This window comes from Rhyacophila brunnea, unplaced genomic scaffold (genome assembly GCF_057557595.1).
Source record: "Rhyacophila brunnea isolate RB1 unplaced genomic scaffold, BYU_Rbru_1.0 scaffold_2, whole genome shotgun sequence".
Lineage (NCBI taxonomy): Eukaryota > Metazoa > Arthropoda > Insecta > Trichoptera > Rhyacophilidae > Rhyacophila > Rhyacophila brunnea.
Window position 1 is genome coordinate 28,424,034 of NW_028232859.1, and position 18,250 is coordinate 28,442,283.

Here is an 18,250-nt window from a genome sequence, read left to right on the forward strand (position 1 = left end):
ATGATAATGAATGATTCGGATGCTGGGGGGGGGGGGGGGGGTTGTATATCAAGGATGCCAGGCACTGACTTTTTATGATGATGAGGCTGGCTCCGTGGTCTGGTTGTCACTCACACACACTACCACTCTCGCGCGTAATTGTTATTGAGTCATCCTATGCGCGGCACTTAATGGTCAAAACCAGTGCACGTAAATAACGACACAAAATAAGAACACGGTTACAGAATGACTCCCTGTTAATAGTAAGTCTATCAAGGATAATGATCAGTGGCGCACCCAGGATTTAATATTGGGGGGGGCCAAGGAGGAGAATGTAAATTAGTCCCATAGACTCTTTTTCTTCTTCACAGCTTAATTTCTCGTTTATCGGTCTTTTGTCTATTGCACTCGGTGTACCTATACCATGGTCCCCACATCCTGATACGGGCTCTCAGGCTAGGATATTTGGCGGCCGCCCTACCTACCGCTAAGATTAAACACTACATTAACGTTTTTCAAATTGTATTTTAGTTCAAATTAAGGGTACTTATACAGTGAATTATTGGCGATTTTTAATACATCTACTTTAATAATGGAGCTGTCGAGTATCGACACATAATAATCAAAAAATATATTGCACAATTATAAAAGTAATTGAAAATGTTCATGGCCATGAAGTGTAATAGCGTCGCAGGCGACTTTTTTACTATTAATGATGTGTGTTTATCTCACTTATCTGGTCAACCCGACACGCCGGGCCCCCCACGGCCCGGGCCCTCAGGCTAGAGCCCTGTCAGCCCTCCCCAGCCATGACCTACACCACTCCGGAATTCGGGTGGACACCGAGAATTTTTTGACAGTGTCCTTAGGTATTGGGTTTCTAAAAAAACCTGACATTAGTGTTTCGAAATTTTTGTGTTAGAAATTAAAATCTAAGAAATTTTTCTAAAAAGGGTGCTGGAGAATTATTACAAATCATTTTTTTGCCGTGTTTTTATTTGTCTTATCTATTGGCTTTCAATTTCAATGTTTTTGGGGGGGAGGGCAAGGCCCCTTGGCCCCCCCCTGGGTGCGCCACTAATGATGTCAGGTGGGTAAAACATTAGGGTCGCTATAATTGGCCTAACAAATGATCAAATAAGTAAACTTCAAAATAATATCTAATCATTGGAGAATGACTTAGTGTTGATCTACCAATATACAAAAACAGTACGGCTCTGCAGATCCATCCAGAACCCACAGGGGTAATAAAGCGCCACTTAGGGAAACCATGGTATACCTACCTTTTTTTGTTTGCGTTCGTTGATTAGTATCATCATAATAATATAGTAAACTACATTACTCGTATAAATGGACGCACTAAGAGTAAGATTAATCTTATGTTATTCCTGAAACGGATAGTAAAATGTAAAGATATATTGTAAGAAATCTGTCACAGTGGAAAATAGACTTTGATAGTAGGCAGACAGACGATTGCCAATTTTCTTTTCGAACACAAAAAAAAACTCGAAACAAGACTGGCAAAGTGAGTAGCTGTTATCTGAAAAAAGGTTACACTGCGAGTCTTAAAACGGAATTCAGACTATTCATCCACATCAATGTAACTCATATCATCAGCGTCGTTAGTAATCTAATCAAAAAAGAAAATATAATTGAACGTCTATATTATATTGTTCGCATTATTGCAACGAATAGGTATAAGTCATATTTTAATTTTATCAATACTTTTATCATTAACTCTTTTCGCTTCAAATGTGGATGCGTCAATAGTAACAATTGACTTTCGTGGTTACATTTTATTTGTTTAGAAATACATAATGTTGATTTTTTTTAAAACTATTTCTTATTTAGAAACATGTTTGGATAATAGATAGTCGCAATCACGCGGGTTATATTTTATTTTACCTACAATATATTATAATTATTATTATTAATATGAAGAAGCTACACCGAAACGCAAAAAAATCGATAGCATTTTCCGTAGGTACCTATAAAAATAACGTATATAGAATAAAACAAACTTTACTGGTTCTCAATGATAGTAAAAATATACATACTCAATATTTTTTAGAATTTTCGTGTAGTTTTAAAAATAAGATATCCTTAAAAAATATGGTTCCTTGTACATTATTTTTCAGCATTCATTTGTTTACATTCTTAAATTGTGATAATTCGTTTATCGATGATATCGACAACGATGGATCTAGATATGCATCCATCCACCCCTACCTCATCACTCCACCGTTGCTATCTGACCACTTAACGTAGTGTGTTATTTTATTACGTTTTATCTTGTTACTGCGGTTCCTTATATATATATATTGGTATATACCCACAATGTCGTCTATAAGCTGTGCAAGTTTCATAGACATTAGTGCAATCCGTGATTAAGTAACAAATTGTAACGGATAACCTGAAGGTTTTCATGACATAGTTGAATCGAATCACTTCAAAAAGATTGTTGCTTGTAACACTGCAAGGGCTGCACTTTGCAGCCTTGAAAAACTCGGGGAATAAAAAAGTGACACACAAATGAAGCTAGAACACGAAATTATTTGCAGTTAATTTAATCATTAGCATTAGTAACTTTTTATAGCTTTACTTTAGGCTCCGCGTCATTACAAAAATATTTTATTCAACTTCATTAATTTTATTCAACAATAAAGTATCGATATTTTGTTCACACAATGAGTTTACATTCGAAATGGAGTCGGTATAGTTAGGGGGGATATAAAAACCGATTTGAATTTTGGGAAGATATACGATATTTGTAAATATTGATTTTTTATTATATAATTATATCTTGTGATTTATATTAAAAAAATCGATTTATGGCATTTTATTTAAAATTAGGTACCTCAGAAAAAATTTTCGTCCAAGATCTTGGATCAAGATCTTTTATTAGATCTTCGAGAATCAACATTTCTTATTATCTCTAGAGATCTCTCGCCTCGTAAGATAACCACAAGATACCGTCGATCCCAAATGTATTTCAACATGAAATCACAGTTAATATCGACTAACTTACACGGCATTCGATTTATGTTATATTTTCATTCGCATTAACATCAGAGCGATTAAAATTTATGCAGATTTTTTGGGGGCGAATTGCATGAAGTCGGCGAAAAAGAAGAGGCTATGATTGAGGGAAGATTTTTTAGGCGAGCAATTTTTCGCTCGCCAACTAAATGGACCGTATCCCCTTGGAATATTTATTTATTTATAGTGAGGAGAATTTTTTGGCAGTTCGTTGTAGAACGTAGAACATTATTTTTGTCTTGTGTTCCTATGATATCTTACTGTAAATGTTTATATGATAAACAGCGCGAAAGTAAAATGTTATCACTTTTATACGGAAAATGTGTATTATAGCATAATAATGTAAAAGGAGATTATAGAACAGGAGTTATTAACGTACGGGTCGCGATCTGAACATGGCTCGCTTAGCGTATTGAACGTTGCGTGATAGAACATTTTCAACACTAACAAAAGCGTGAAAATAAATAACATGCGATAGGTATATTACAAATTAAAATCATCACTTTAAAAAACTTTCGAAGTTTCTGGAAGAAAAAGCAAAAAAAAAAAATGGTCTTTGACTCTTCGAACTCTGAATGGAATTTTGAATATAAGTAGAAAATTTGATTGAAGATTGAAGATTCAGGACCAAAAAGTATTTTTAGGTCGCGAAACCATGACGTTATATTACTCAAATTTTGATCGCGGCTAAAAAAAGTTTAATTAATCCTGGTATAGACAATTATTGTGCTCAAGGTACTTGGAGGATTTTTTCACCTTTCACTTAAAAACATTAATTATTTTTTTTTAAATTGTGTATAAGTACAATGAACTTACAAAGTTAGTTTTATTGTATTACATTTAATTTCCGTAAAAAATTCGTACCGTGAGTGTAAAAAGAAGGCATCTGCAAATTTTTAAATTTTGAGATTAAATGCAAAAAACTGCAAAAGTCGTGAACTTGATAATGTAAAAGTGAAATAACTGAAAGAACATGCAATATAATGTAGATATAAACCAAATATTAAGGTTTTTTTTTAGAAACTCTATTTGTCTTAACAAAACTAATACTTCAAACCCTAATATATCCAAAATATGTCTTTTGCGCCTTGGTTTTACACTCACGGTGTGAATTGTACGTATCTATTGTATTGTTAAAAGCATCGGTTTATGTTATTAAATAATATATAATATAAGTATATTTTTAAAAATATAACACTCTTCCCAAACTTCAAGAAGTCATCACTGATTATAGACCGCATAAATATAAATAGGTGGATGTAAACGTAATGCCGGGTCCGCACTGGCAACATGTCGCGCGACAACCTCTGCTTAAGAAATTTTACGATAATTATCACACTTATCGTAAAATTTAACGAGGTTGTCGCGCGACATGTTGCCAGTGTGGACCCGGCATAAGGGGTATTTCAGCTAGTAGCATTGACTCACCCCCGAGGACAGTAGAGTAGCATTACCGAATTAGTTGTATATCAGTGAATACTTTAAATGGCGTAGTTCATAATATGATGTACGTGGATAATTAATTCATTGTTGTTTTAAAAAAACACTGTTAACATTCACTTTACGATTTGAATAAAAAGAAAATATTTGATGAAATATTAATCTTTACTTAAACCGTCCAATAAATTATACCAATACCGTACGGAGATGTGACCATTCTCAATATTAATATTCCATTTTCCCTACACACTGTGCAGGATAGAATTTTGTCATTTATAGTAAAAAGTAAAGTACATAAAATAGAAAAAAGTTTTAACTTTGGTTTGACATAGACAGATGGTTTTAAGGAAAACTTAAAGATAAACATAGATTGTCAGAAAATGTTCTTAAAGTTAGTTAATTGGTATTCCTCACGTCTCAATGTCACCCAAAGTTACAGCCAGAAAGGAAAGTTTGTATTCATAATTAATAGTAGATACCTACCTACAGCTACGTATAAAATTATTTTTGAAATCATCAATGTATGTAGCATACGCAATACGAATAGTAGATTAAAATGGTGACAGTAAAAATGAAATGATTACGGGATTGGCATTTTCCAAACTCGGAATCACGAATAAAGTTAATTTACATACTTACATAATATTATACATTATATTTTTGTAAATACTACAATAGGCCATGATGCCCAGTGACATGAATTTAGCGAAATATGAGTGCAGTAGTTGAATTGAAACGATTACATAAACACTTAGGCTTTGAGAAAACCACATAAGTATATTGTGAGTTGTGACCTCACCGGGTCGAACCCGGAGCTCGGGGATGAGAGAGAGAATCATTAATGGAATTTATTTTAATTTATATAGTACCTATTCAATTTATAAACCAAAAACTGTCTTCAAACCAACTTCTATAATAGTCGACAAAAATATGTAGTTCTTGATAATAATAACAATAAGGTAAGCTTTTATTTGTTTAACTCATTCGCTGCTTACTAGATAATGATTTTTTAATTACCACCTTTAAAATGCACGTCAATTATATCGATCGGCCGTCTGGTCATTACGCGCCAGGTGCGTCTTCAGCGTCCAAAGTATTATTAGTATTCTGCATGACAACCAACGTTTCGTCGTTATGTCGAAGAAGTTAACTTGTAATGTTCAAAAAGTTGAAGAAATTCTCTGATGCCACAGGCGCAAACTAGTATTATGCATATTATGCTTATGGAATCTTTATTCTCTCTTCTTGGTTGTTCCATTATGGTGAAGATCGTGGTCACTACAACATTCAGCCATCTTCTGAGGGACCAAGACTCTCCACCAATCTTGGTCCACTGCTTCTTTCAAGTCAGAGTGAAGGATGTCCCCAGTAAGCTCCTTCACTTGGTCGCTCCAGCACGCCCACACTCTTCCTCTGCTTTGCCTTCTCTGGATGTTTCCCAGTACCATCAGTATCTACAGGTAATAATAATATGTCCAAAAACTGTAGAATGCGTTTTAAGAATTCTTTTATCTTTATACTGATTGGACATTAATTAACAGATATATAATATAGAATTATTACATGGGTAGATAGGTACAAGGAATACGCTGTGCTAGAATAACCTCCTGTTTATGAAACATGTGAGTGGCAGGTTGGCAGGTACCTACTACGTAAAATCTTTCCAGAGCTGCTCAGCTTACTGCTCCGTAGAATTAACAAGCATTCCTGTGGGTATATTCTATACTTATTATCGACCGCTAAAGTGATAAAGTGATAAATATTATCAAACTTAGGACAGGTTTGTATCAAAGTATTAGTACTTATTGCAACAATTACAACCAGCTTATTGTAAGTGCTAATACTTTGATACAAACCTACCCTATAATATCTATCACTTTATCACTTTAGCGGCCGATAAGTACCTATAGAATAGAATAGACCCACTGATACTGATGATATTATATTGAGAGAAATATCTAAATATTAAGTTATATTGTGTCCATTTGCTATATTCCAACTATCTGTGATCTTAATAATATTGCCAGGTAAACGATACACGCGCGTATTTCCATAAGGTAACGTCAGAAATTTGAAAGTTTTCCTTCCCAGAGGTGTCACATGTACAGCTGTCACGTGCACCGCCATCTTGATACCGGCGGCGGCACAACCTCTCTATTTCCTTTTTTCTCCGAGAGATGGCGTTAATGGCCCGAGACAAGGGAAACGCATTAGTCAAATAAAAGTGGGTACTCCGTTGAGACAGTGGTTTTCAATACAGTTTTAAAGAAAATTGAACTCTCCCGAGGGATCTAGCAATATCCGGACTTTTAGATAAATTGAAAAATAACTTAATATTCAGATATTCGTATCCCTACAGCTAAGGATGACACCTAGGGATATAATAACTTTCCATATTATAGTATAACTTTATAGAAGTATTCTTGGTCTGAGTTTATTTAAAAGTTTATAGATGCATCATTTTATTTCTATGGTAATGCGACATTATCTCTTTATTTACGAATTGCAGCTGTACAATCAATTGCTCTTGAAAACACGGTACCTATACGGTATATTTTTATAATAGCCACACAAGGGGGGGGGGGGGGATATTCGGGTACGGACACCCCTAGTCAAAAGTAAATAATTTAGGTAAATAGAACATTTCTTCTTCTCCGTCAGGACACAAACGGGCACTTATGACCCTAATAATTATTATCGTTAGGCCACGAGCATTTGGATCCTGTAAATCTCAATAACTCGTAGGCGATGTTATAGCTGCAGGCTAGGTGTTGAATGATATACTTCAAGTGTGGAGTATCTGAGTATGTGGTATGTATCGGGGAAAGTGTGGGGGTCCGTGGGGTAAAAGCGGAAGTAAGTGTACCTGCTAGAATTTGTTAACCCCGCCCCCTCCCGACGCCTTAAAAATCAACAATAAATTATTATTATAAATCATTTTTTCCAAATTTCCCCCATACCATTTTCCTGTGTGCACGCCTGGAGATTGTTATATAACTAACTTTGTGTAAGCAGAAAGTGGAAGGTAATGGTTTAAGTTGAAAAGCCCATAGTAATTATCGTTTGAAAACTTGAAAATGGTTGTGTAATTAAAGTTGCATTATTTTAATCTAACATCTGATTCACGAAAAAATCGTTTAAAACGGGGTTTTCATCCTTTGTGTTACCTAACTCCAGTCGTTTGCGAAAGAATAATGTTAAAAAGTCACGGTGGCGTGCGAGGTTTGTCACTTTTAAAAATCTTAACTCTTTCCAAAATGGCTTAATCATTTCGGTGATTTTTCTCCTGTAAAGATTACCCTCCAACCTTTCTCCATTTTAATTAAGTAGATGAACTTTGGAAGATTTATCTCGCCGCGTGATCAGCAACGTTATGAGTAGAGGGAGTCACATTATATTACAATCTTACGCCTTTGTAGAAGGAAATATTAATTGAAATATTACAACACTTAATTACATAACAATATTATAAATACAATTTTCTAAAGTTATAGCCATATACGGATTAATAATTAAAACCAGACTGGAGTGACAGACGTCACAACGTACTTTATGCAATATAGCTAAGTGAAAATGTATAGGTAATCTCATTGGATGAGCAGACCATCGACGAATCGGTCATCCATCCACTGGTATCAAAGGTAATATTAAAAGATCCAAAAGACAACCAAAAGTCTGCTGGACTGATGAAATTCTTAGGCTTGGTGATAATGATAAGTATGTGATAAAAAAAAACTGCAGTGGATGACGATGACTGGCGTAAATGAGGAGAGGTACATATATATGCAGCACTTGATGAAGGATGACGAAAAATCTTAAATATTACAAAGAAAATGTTTCACACAAATATGTTCCTTTCACATACAGTTTTCAGTGGTTCATTTTTGTATGGAAGAAAGCAATAACATGGAAGAAAACATTGATTGTTAATATGAGGTCGTTTTTTGCTTCACTTTTATACTTTTAAGGTCCATGGTCCATCTATATACATAAAGAATTTTTCAATATGGATATAGGTACATTGTCCGCAGAGATGATGTCTACTTTGAAAACTCGGGGTATTTAGTCAGATCGAAGGTTGGAGAGGATCGGAAATAGATCCTTTCCAATGGACGTATAAAATCGAGAGTACTATGGGGTTTCCACTGACACAGACTCTGCGTGGCGCTGAATATCAATAAGGGTGGGTCGAGCCATGGAGAACGCTGTTGTCCGACGGCTAAATCATTAGCCTTAGTTATTATTTCCCGACGAAAAAAAATTAGATTCTTTAGACAAAAGAAGCCATATTTGAAAAAACTGCAAAAATTATTATCTGTTAAAGTATTTTTATGTTTTAATATTTTAATTCGCGAATAATTAAACATGCCCGGGAAACTTTAAGTTTTACGACTCTGTGACTTGTCGCGTCAGAACATTTAAATGCAAGTGTTTCCCTGGGAAAAAGTTCACGTTTCAAACAAATTGCTGGTGTTCACACTCTGGCCTAGATGAATGGGAAGACAAAGGAAGGAATAGGTAACACAAACGGTGCGATTTGCGCACATCCATTTACTTGGCACAGGATTTTTCCATCACTTACACACTAAAATGATGCTTTTACTGCAGATTTTTGTTTTATTGGTAGTGCTATTAAAAAATAGTCAATTTACTCTAACAAAACACACAATTCAGTAAGGAAATTGATAATGTCTGTGTAATCATAGATTCTTATTCTATTATTTCTTATCGATTCAATGATTATATTTAGGCATAGTTTATGTTTAACAAATTTATACTAATATATAGGGTGCCCATCGATCGATTTATTACTACTCACCATATAAAATCCAGAACGTTTTTACTACGGTTTAATTGGTAGGTTATTTATTATTTATACAGGTTAATTTTCATGGTGTTGACAAAGTTGAATATTAATATTGTTTGAAAATACAATACTGCCGTTTGATTGACATTTTTACTTTTGTTAGGTAATTATTACGTTATATTGTTATTTTGAACGCATTTTGAAAATAGCAGATAAACTGGATTATTTGTTAGTTTAACCTAATCTAACCTAATCTAACCTAACCCAACCCAACCTAACCTAAACTAACCCAAACTAACAAATAATCCAGTATATCGGGTATTTTCAAAATGTATTTTCCGCTGTATTCCGTATAACCGAACTTAACCAAAAAGTTATTTAATTTTTGTACTAATACAAGGCGATTATATCCCGGCGCAGCTTTTGTAATTACATCTCTGAACATAATTATTAGTATGGCTCTCGCCAAACTGCAGTGCGAAATGAATTGCGGCCACCATAACCTTATTTCCAGTTTAAATTTCATAACATATAAAAGCTCAAGAAAAGGTTTTCCATCAACTTTTTCAACACATATTGTTTTTTTTCAGTTTATGTTAGGTACTCATGTACCCTGAGGGCAGAAGAGGAAATTGATGCCTTTGAAATGTGGTACTGGCGCCAAATGTTTCGTATTTCTTGGACAGAACATACGGCGAATTAATCAATCATCCAGACACTCCAAATAAAGAAACGGCTCTTGATAATAATATGTCTGAGACGGTTACATGAAATTTGTACGTATGCAGTTCTTCGTGGAACACTTATTCGTGTGCCGCAGTACGTGAAACATGAGTTCGTGCAACATTTAATCAAATGACGAGTTCTTCGTTGAACATTTCACCGTGGAATACATTTCACCGTGGAATACGTATTCTACAACATGTGGCGCTAGTTTGCTCTTCCAATTAGATTCAATACGAATTTTATGAGATGTCTTTATTGGTTTTAAATAATTTAATGTTGAAACTACATAAATAATATACCTATAAGATGTGATTGTATTTATAATCTACTTACCTACCTATTTTCTAATGTGTGTTTCTTGTATTACGATGGTTTTATTACGTATTTTTAAGTGTTTTATTTAGACATTAATATTGCAACTTACAGAAATAGCAATATTTTGTTGTTTTGGTGTGGACAATGGACTAGTTGATTTGAAACCTTTTGTAAGTATGCATTATTGAAAATAAAAAGATGGCAATACCTACCTTTTTTAATTTAAAAAATAAATGTATATAGGTACATAGGTATATGTAAATGCTGTTGTTTAATTCATTTAGGATATTATTGATTTTTATAGATAAGTACGTAGTACCTACTTTACTTTTAAATAGATGTGCCCGAGTTGGGGGAGCGGTCGTTTATGAAGAGTGGGTTAGTTCTTCCCGCGGATATACAAAAATACACTTTTTTTTTAAATGTGTCTATTGTGGCTTATTGCGTTTTATTTTAATTAACTACCAAATATGTTGAAAATTTATTATAGTATTATAGAAAATGTGTGTTCTTATTATTATTTAAAATAATATTATGGACAATGTTGATTTGAAACTTTTTGTAAATGGATATTATTGAAAATACGAACGTGTTAATAGCTGCATACTTTAATTTAAAAATAAATATACCTACTTATATAGATGACTGCATTTATTGAATTCATTTTGGATATGATTGATCTTTGCAACTTTAAACATAGGTACTACTACGTAGGTACTTTAACTTTTGCATATCCTGATAATACAGCCATGGTATCCGACTTGGCAGAGCGGTTCCATATAGAAAGTGGGTTCAATCCTGTGACTTAATAAAAAATACATGCTGTTTTTTAAATGTGTGTTAATCCAACGAGAGACCAAGATTGGCTAACAAGTAACAACCGTTATTCGTAAAAAGTCTGTTAATATAATCTCCATTCTATGGAGCCAATTTATGTTCCGGATTGCAGAAAAAATATTAATTACCTATTCTACACTCGTATAATACACTCCGTTTCATTATAGGTTATTTTTGTTATAGTAAGGTAGGTACGTAATAATGTTGACTTTTTATTAATACTTATTAATTTTTAGATTTGATCAGAACTCCGGATATTAGGTATGTTACAGTGGCCAATTGTTTTTTGTGCACTAGAAGCACATGAAAGTTAAAGGACCTACCTACACAATAAACTGCAAAATACAACGGATTTGTAATTGATTTATTTCAAGATTTTTTAATTATATTTAGGATATGTTGATAGGTACGCGTACTTTATACATATATGTATAAATATAAAAACCTTTTTATTTCTTACAAACAAAAAAAGTAAATGACAGTGAATTGACTATATCTAATGTATAACCTATGATTATATCTATGATTGTATTATCTACTTATTATCTAGTTTATATAATATTAATTAAGTATTATTATTTTTATATTTTTTGTATAATATATATTATATATATTAAGATACTTAAGTACTTACTTTATATATTATAAAGATCAATAATATCCTAAATGAATTAAATATATATACCTAGGTAAAAACATTTATTTTTTAAATAAATTAGGTATTGCCATCTTTGTATTTTCAATAATACCTACTTACAATAAGTTTTAATTCAATTAGTCCACTCAGATTATAATAATCTAATTAAAACATTTGAAACCATTGAGTGTTAATACAGCGTAAAGACCCAATGGGTTTGGCGAATGGCTAACAAGTGACAACATTCTTCGTAAAAAGTTTATTTGGTACTGTTCGGTTATACGGAATACAGCGGAAAACGCATTTTGAAAATAGGCGATAAACTGGATTATTTGTTAGTTTAGGTTAGGTTTGGTTAGGTTTGGTTAGGTTAACCTAACAAATAATCCAGTTTATCGGCTATTTTCAAAATGCGTTTTCCGCTGTATTCCGTATAACCGAACAGTTCCGTTTATTTATTAATATAATTTCTATTCAATGCAGCTCAATGTATTGCGCTTTGGAGCAAAAATGTTAATTATTTAGCCAGGTACATACTGTATTCTGTTTACTAAGTATTCACACATACATGATTTATAAATAATATGTAATGTTTAATACGCTTACGTTATAGGTTACTTTTGTTACAGTTGCATAATAGTGCATTTTAAATATCTATAGGTCATACCACAGAACTGATTATTAAGATAGAAATGCTAAAGCCAGTCACCATCGACCCAGAATTTGAAGCCAGCAACGCAAGAAATACTAAGCCCGTTTAGTGTCTTCGAATATTGCCAGTATTGAATGCGCGTTTCATTTATGTTAGAAACTTTAATGCATATTATGATATTGTTGTTTTAATTTAATAAAACGCATTTTTTGTAGTAGTTATTCCACTTTTAATTAGGACCTGTTTCGTCCGCCTCAGAGGGACATTTTCAACTGAGTACATTTTTATAAAACAATATTTATCAAACAAATTCCAAAGCGACAGAAATAATATAACAAAAATGCAGTTCCACCATGAATTGACAGTTAACAAATTAAAACATATTATGATACTTACGTAATGTAAATAACATATTCTTTATCACGTGGTAAATAGCTATAAGAACATTGTAGTCAATTTCAAGAATGTATGTTTTGAAACACACGTTGGTTCCGTAGCCATGACAATCTTTACCTATCTACACTTCTGATGCCTTCTTAATTTCCTGCATTATGATGGAGTACACAAGTTAAGTTATTATAAAAATAATATAAAATGTACGTTCATAGATAAAACGGAAATAGATTTAAATTAGCATTAGGTATATTTGTAATTTCAGTTAACTTATCTGTACATATATATTTATATACCTGTCTAAATTGCGAAATAAACATTAGGTACTTACCTAAATAGTATTGTTGTGTTATAGGTATTTAAATTAATGATATACTTAATATTTTCTCATCAATACTAAACTTGATAGTTAATACCATTAATGTTCATTACGTAGGTATTACCATAGACAAATATACTATGTATATGGTTATTACTTATAAATAGCTCCCATTACCAATACATAATACCAATAAACATAGTAACATAATATAATATTATTTATTTACAATATATAATGAAATTTTAAATATTCATGTAAAAATATAATACTTACTTAAAAGTACGTAATAAAACCATTATAATACAAGGGACACAGCAGAAAATAGGTAGATAAGTATATTATAATTACAACCATATCGTACGTAATAATGTTTTTTTTTTAATAATATTAATTTCTAAAACGGTCTTTTTTGTGCACACAATAATAAACAAGGGAACTCTCGAGAAAGGGCCAACCCAATAAATTGACCATAATACAAAAAAAATCTACCTACCATCTGGACACATTTGTCTTGAATGAATGTATTGTTTAGTTTAGACTTTAGTCAGTGTCACTTACTAGATTCCACCAAAATAAAACGGATTTGTAATTAGGTAATGCATCATTTCAAAACACTTACTACATTTCGTTATTGGTTTTTTAATTATATTTAGGACATGTTTCCCACAGTAAACTGAATGTATTATTAAATAAATACATAGGTACTCGTATTATAAAAATTATAATAAACCATTTTTTTTCAACCAATAAGACCCTAGATTTGAGAATGTAACATTCTATATATTGATTGACACACTAGAAATAATCACTTGACACGACACCAGTGGCGCACCCAGGATTTAATATGGGGGGGGGGGGCAAGGAGGAAAATGTAAATTAGTCCCATAGGATCTATTTCTTCTTCACAGCCTAATTTCTCGTTTATCGGTCTTTTGTCTATTGCGCTCGGTGTACCTACACCATGGTCCCCACATCCTGAAACGGGCCCTCAGGCTACGATATTAGATTAAAGGCAGTGTGAAACACTACATTAACGTTCTTCAAATTGTGTTTTAGTTCAAATTAAGGGTACTTATACAGTGAATTATTGGCGATTTTTAATACATCTACTTTAATAATGGAGCTGTCGAGTATCGACACATTATAATCAAAAACTATATTGCACAATTATATAAGTAATTGAAAATGTTCATGACCATGAAGTATACTTTTTTTACTATTAAAGCTAATTTATGATGTGTGTTTATCTCACTTATCTGGTCAACCCGACACGCCGGGCCCCCCACAGCCCGGGCCCCCAGGCTAGAGCTCTGTCAGCCCTCCCCAGCCATGACCGACACTACTCCGGAATTCGGGTGGACATCGAGAATTTTTGACATTTCCATTAGGGATTGTGTTTCTAAAAAAACCTGACATTAGTGTTTCAAAATTTTTGTGTTAAAAATTAAAATCTACGAAATTTTTCTAAAAAGGGTGCTGGAGAATTATTACAAATCATTTTTTGTGTCTTTATTTGTCTAAGCCCAAAGGTATAGTTTATTGGCTTTCAATTTAAATGTTTAAAATCATTCTGATAATTTTCATTTTTGGGGGGTGCCAGGGCCCCTTGCCTCCCCCCCCCTGGTTGCGCCACTGCACGACACATTGGGTCTTTACGCTGGATTGATCGATCCCACTTCTTGATAGACGACCACTTTACCAACTCAGCCACCATGGGTGTATTATTAGTTTTACTTATTACTTATAAGTGCAATATATAATAAACGGTACTGAAATGATACCAATATCTCAGGATTATAGGTTAACCTATAATATCCATGTGTGAATTGTGGAATAAACACTAACTACTTATTTTTTTGTTTTATTTTAATTAACTACCTAATAAAATGTTTTCCTAATTCCAACCAATAAATAGCTGTTTTTATAGTTACCATTAAGTGCACTTCATAATATTAAGTACTTATAAAAATCATCAATTATTAATACTTACACGATAATATCTATATTACACAAGGAATTATAAATCTGGATCTTGGTAAAATAAGTGCCAATATCAAAATTTGCCAATACTAAGTTAAGTGTTGAAAAGTTCCTAAAAATGTTCAAAAATTGCTTTATTTTTTGGTCTTTTCCAAATTATTTACTTGTATTAAAAACAACATAAAAATCTATCGTGCATATTATTATTTATATTATCAATTAATGACTTTGAAAGGCATTAAAGAATCGTTTGTACTGGAAAAAATGACATATCGACATAACCACTTCTTTTACGAAGGTAAAGAAATATAATATTATTTACTTACAATTTTGAAGAAAATAATGCTATTTTGGTAACGTATAATAATCATGTAAAATTATAACACTTAAACCATCGGAGTATATGGGAAAGACGGAAGAAAATAAGTAGGTAACTAAATTAGAAATAGTTTCATATTGTAATTATATGTAAGTATGTAGTTTCAACATTAAATTATTTAAAACCAATAAAGACATCTCATAAAATTCGTATTGAATCTAATTGGAACTGCAAACCAGCGCCACATGTTGTAGAATACGCATTCCACGGTGAAATGTATTCTACGGTGAAATGTTCAACGAAGAACTCGTCATTTGATTAAATGTTGCACGAACTCATGTTTCACGTACTGCGGCACACGAATAAGTGTTCTACGTTGAACTGTTTACGTACAAATTTCCGGATACGGTCTGAGACGCATTATGCAGTTTTTAGACATATTATTTCACGCGGACGAGATAACCTGGAGAGACTGGTGGTTTTTGATAGTCTCCAGAGAAGGCGAAGCAGAGGAAGAGCGTTGGAATAACCAAGTGATTAAGCTTACTGGGGTAGGTGACTGCATTTTAAGATGGTCATGATTCTCAGCCATGAAGGAACGACCGAGAAGAGAGAGAGATAGAGATTTAATATATATACCTATATAATATATAGTTTGTTTCCAGTTGAATAGAGATATTGTATATTGGTGTTGTAATAATTGGTACATCTTATGAATTTGTATAAGCTTTCGTACTGACTTATAAATATATAAGTAGCAAGAATTCAATGCAAAAAAATTACGTCACATTAGATCACCATGATCGATCCTGAGAAGATCATAATATCGTCTGCAAAATTTAAAAACTTAGTAAGTAACTTACAAATTTTTGAAAATCTGTTTTTTGCAATTCTGTTATTATTAAGTTATAATGCATACGCCACTGTCGAAATATTGTATGAAATCGGTGTCTATGTGGGTGAAATCAATAATTCTTCTAAATATAGCAAGTGACAATACTTTCCTCATTAAAACAACATAATATAAATTAGTAAGTGCCATAAAACATGCAAAATTATTCAAAATAATAATTTAATATGTTTAGAGAATATATCCGCATATCTACAAGTATTCTGACTTTTCAAATTATTGTTGGTGAAGTGGGACATGCTTGAATATGTTTTTTGATCTTCCTGAAGATTTTGTGTTGAAACACTCACTAGGTTTAGAAATCGGACAGCCGATATGAGCCTCCACAAAGTGGAGGTCGTAATAACCGATTTTTTTAACGAGGAATGTATGTTAGCCACTTAACTTATTAGGCCCATACTCTGGGTCCAAACGCACATTGAAAAACAATATATTATTATGTCATTTAGTCATTAGTTCTGGAATTCGAATCCAAAACTCATGACATTATATAAGCCAACACGTTACCGTTTGATTATTGTGATACCTAAATTCAATTTACTCTTTGTATGAAACCAAAAGAAACTGTGACAGCACGAGGTCGCGACGCCCCTTTGCCACTGGCGTGTATACGTTTCGGTGTGACATTCAACAAGCAACGCGTAGTCTGGCAGGTAGACATTTTGTTTTATGCTCTGGCACTTTTTCTATTTCGCCTGGGTTTTGGCTTAAATATACCCTGTTCAGTTTCAACAGGGAGACAGCACACTGTCACACAGATTCGTCCAGTAACGTTTCAAGGTAAATTTAATATCAGGAAAAATAAATGTAAAGCATATTCGTCGTTATCAATATACATTACAAGCTCATGTTATACCTATCGATAAGTTTCCTTACATATTTTTTAATCATTGAAAAAGTATTTTAGTCCCATTATCAAAATCACCACATACCTTTATGATAAGTCCACCAATAGCTCGCGACTTATTTCTTACTAAATATAAATACAAAATGAAGAAAAATACTTATTACATTTGTTTTCTCAATGAGATATACAACAGACAACAGTTGGGTGTAGACGATCGATCTTCTACCCGCACACTCTCCTCATAGCTATATCTGTTTGATCACTTTACCTAGTGCGTTATGTTCGTTTTTTTATCGTGTTATTTCGGAAGCTTTGCGATATTTGATGAACAATATTTTATGTTAGCAATGTAAATAGGCGAGCTTTTAGCATAGTTTAAAACGGTGAATAGAATGCAAGTTCAAAATTCAGTTACAATTACTAATCATATTAAATACATTTTTTTAGTCGTCATTTTATTCGGTTTAAATTTTGGTTCTAGTCTAAATTAAGCTTAGTATAACAGTTATTTAATACCATTGTCTTTATAAAAATCAACGCAAAGCGTACTATTGATATTGCTCTGTCCAGGAAATGCGCAGTGCGCAGTTGCGTGACTGGAGTTAATGAAGAGTGATCATATAAGTTTATTTGGTTCATTAAACGGTTATAATTAAAGGTGCAATTTCATTAAGCGAAAAAATCTGAAATTTTAGTATTAAACCACACAAACGGACGACTCAATCAGTATAATTACGCATATACTATCGCCAACCCTTCCAAATGATCATATTTAATCGCTGATAGTAATTGTAAATGTTGGTGGTTGTGTAAGCGCTTGAATATTTCACAAAGAAATTTTAGCATTTGAGAACAATCTTTTCACACAACCGTGAATATTCGTTAAAATAAATATTTCGATGCGACAAAAATTTCTGAACCACCAATGAAAGAACGATCGAAAATTAAAAAAAAAATAGTATTGCGTGACGATTTTTTTAAAACGGTAAAACATGACAAAAAAATTACCCCACGGGTGTTTATTTTGCATTGAACAAATTTATGACT